The 3,365-nt window shown below is 49.0% G+C and overlaps 1 long non-coding RNA gene across 1 annotated transcript in view; it reads left to right on the top strand.

The window, feature by feature from the left end:
* The first annotated feature begins 2,424 nt into the window (after positions 1-2,424).
* LOC103269744 overlaps positions 2,425-3,365 on the top strand; it is a 39,822-nt gene continuing 38,881 nt past the window's right edge. Inside the window, exon 1 of the long non-coding RNA XR_002482493.1 lies at positions 2,425-2,557. This is a non-coding gene — a long non-coding RNA (uncharacterized LOC103269744). The remainder of the gene's footprint in view (positions 2,558-3,365) is intronic.

Raw genomic sequence — 3,365 nt, forward strand, 5'->3', positions numbered from 1 at the left:
GGGAGGGTGAGTATGGCATTGTCAAAGTCTCAGCCAGTCAGCAGCATGTCTTTTTCCTCAAGCTGGCTGATCTGTGTGACAAGTGCCTTCCTTAAAGAGCACAAGTCTTACACACAGAGGGACCCAATCTGGCCTCACCTGACCTCGGGGAGAACATTTGTAGGGATATCTAGGATGATCATATAGTGAACATGTGGCCCTGAGCAAAACTAGGATTTTGCCCAGGGCAGGATGAGTGTGTGGGTACCTGAGTCAAACTCATGTCCAGCAGGGTCAGACCAGTGATGTCACCAGACTTGAAAAGCAACCAGTCACCTGGGCTAGGGTGGGCAGAAACCCACAGATCAGCCATCAACCTTATCCACTCATGGAGGCAATGATGGCTGAACTTCCATGTCCTGAGTGGTGATTACCTGACCACCAATGAGGCAGAAGTCTGAGGCCAACCAGATGGCACTGGGGCTATGCTTTCAAGGCACAATACTTACTCTAGATTATAGAAATGATGAAAATTAGGAAAGCTAGGTCCAAGCAGGCCAGGTCCCTAGGTCTTCCATACTTGGTGGATTCTTTTCAAGGCAAGAAATAGGAAATGTGGTCTCATTTTGTGCAAGGATGCTCCAAGGTGGGTACCAGATCTTCACAAGGGGAAAGAGCTCCTGACTATGCAGGAATAGGCCTTAGCTGAATCCCACAGTCTGCAGTCTGTCCCCTTTCTTAATCTGGTTGTTTGGTATTCTCTTTTTATTATTATTTTTTTAGTTGGAGTCTCATTCATTTGCCACAGCTGGAGTGCATCTCATGGCCACCCCAGCGTCAACCTGCTGAGTTCTGGTGATCCTTCTGCTTCAGCCTTCCAAGTAGCCAGAAGTACCGATGAGCGCTATGATGCCTGGCTATTTTTTAAAAAATTTTCTTATAGAGATGATGTCTCACCAAGTTGCCGGGCTGGTCTCAAACCCATGGGCTCTGGCAGGATTCTCTATTTTTTTGTTGAATCTGCAGGTACTGAAAATCACCCAGTTTCTTTTCTTATCTCATTTTACTTTCAGAAGAAAAAACATCCTTCTATCAAATGAATTCTCAGAAACCTTTTCAGCAATCTGCTCTGCGGACAATCATAGTGCTGTCTTTGTACAATAGAGTGTCCAGTTCTCTCCAAACTCATAGAGATGAGTTCTTACAATAGTGATTGTCCCAATTGCTCCTAATGAATGGAGATGATTTCTTAGATCTGGCTCAGTAATGGTATCATCCAGATCACCAACATTGTCTTTGGGGGTTGTAGAGAATATGTCATTGGGAGTCTGTTTTAGAAGCTTATCTGTTCCAGGGTCATTGAGTGCATAACACGAGTCTTTAAATTTATTTGTTTTTTTGATTTTGAGTCTCGCTCTGTCCCAAAGGCTGGAGTATACTGGCACACAGCTGGCCACTGCAGACTCGATCTCCTAGTCTCAGACGATCCTTTTGCCTCAGCCTTCCAAGTAGCCGGAACTACAGTCGTGCACTACGATACCTGGCTAAATTTTTTGATTTATTGTAGAGATGAGGTCTTACCAAGTTGCCCTGGCTGGTTTTGAGGCCCTAGCTCAGGCAATCCCCTTACCTTGGCCTCTGAAAGTGCTGGGACTACAGGCTGACACCAAGCCTGGTCTAGAGTCTTTAATATTCTGATACACAAGAAGATCATCTGAGTTTGTGGACTTCTCGCATTTGTGTATCTGTCTTTTCTCCTACAATCTCCCTCTTTTTTAAAAAAAGCAGGATTTATTGAGGACAGAGAACCTCGATAGTGGGAGAGGACCTGAAGGATTTACCAAACTATTTCCTTTTATCCAGAAGCATTGGGGGGCTTAATTCATTCATTCATTCATTCATTCATTCATTCATTTATTCATGTATTTTTTCCTTTTTCCTTTTTACTCTTCTTTCAGGGGACTTGTTTCTTTGGCACTTGGGTGCGGCAATGACCAGTTTGTCCAACATGTCACTGAAAGATGTGGATTCCCCCAGCAGGGCAAAATATGTGGACTCATTTTGAAGCTTCTCACAGGGTACCTTGAAGTGTTTTGCTGCCTCCACATAATGGGACGGAGTCCTGCAGCGCAACAATCAAGCCACCAGGCCTCATTCTTGTACTACAGTTCCCAGCATACTCCGCGATTCACGCCACATCCTGCTCCTCCTCCCAACTTCCGGTGCAGGGAGGCAACTCAACCTCAAAATGCTACAAGAAAGAACGAGCTTTTCTTTTTTCTTGCCTCCTCCAGCCCCATTGGATCACATCTGCTGTCATTCAAGATCAGAAGGGTGGTAACCTGTCGCCTTATCCAATCAGCGGATGCTAGTTCGGAAGCTGCCCAGTCAGAAAGAAGATTAAAGTGAAGGGGTGGTTTCAGGGTTCTGACCGGCCCTTTTGTTTTCTGGGCCTGCAGAGCTGCCGAATCATCTCCGAGAGAGTCGCGTGTATTTGTTTCTTCCCTTTTCTCCCTGCGAAATGCAGGTCCGGGGAGTCAGTAAGGAAGATGCTGGGACACCCAGAAGCCGGGAGACGGTGAGTATGGGTGTGGGTGCGAGAGCGAGAGGCGGGATGGACACGGATGACCCGGCTGTGGCAGACCGGCCTCCCCCTCAGTTCTGATGCTGGACCTGTGCCCGCCGGCGGCTCGACCCCGGTTCTCTTTACAGGGTGGGTCTAGTTCGATCCCCAGGGGCCTGTCTCCGTGGCGATCGCGCCGTACTGGAGGCTTCTCCAGGCAAACCCACGCTGCGTATATGTGGAACCCAGGAGTGTCGTGGGGTGTCTGACCGGCATGGGGGTCCCTGGGGGAAGGGGCTGTGGTCCTGACCCTGTCCCTTTCTCCTCTTAGAAGGTAAACGGGTGCTCCAGCACAGTGTTGAGGAGTTCCCATGGGCCAACAGCGGATCGTGAGTCCCTAAGTCCCAGTCAGGGCTTGTGGCTGGGGGTAAAGGCTTGGAGAAGAGGCAGGGGGAAGCCTGTCACCAGCAGGTGCTGGTGGCTGACAGCCCCAAAGTCGCCTGATCTGGAATATTCAGGTGGAAATCCCTAGACCAAGTCATCAGGGTCATGGGCAGTTTGTCACCAGGTCCAATCCTGCTTCTGCCTGGTGGGACAGTCGACATCAAGACAAGGAGTTGGAACGGGGGCTGTGATTTTATTTAGAGGACCATTAAAACCGAGGAGATGATTGAGTCCGCGGGTTCGAGACCCTCCTGGGCAACTTGGCAACACCTCATCTCTACAATAAATCAAAAAATTAGCCGGGCGTGGTAACGCGAGCCTGTAGTTCCGGCTACTTGAAGGCTGAGGTGGAAGGATCGCCGGAGCCCAGCAGGTCGAG

This window comes from Carlito syrichta, unplaced genomic scaffold (genome assembly GCF_000164805.1).
Source record: "Carlito syrichta isolate Samal-C Ts95f unplaced genomic scaffold, Tarsius_syrichta-2.0.1 Scaffold309475, whole genome shotgun sequence".
Classification (NCBI taxonomy): domain Eukaryota; kingdom Metazoa; phylum Chordata; class Mammalia; order Primates; family Tarsiidae; genus Carlito; species Carlito syrichta.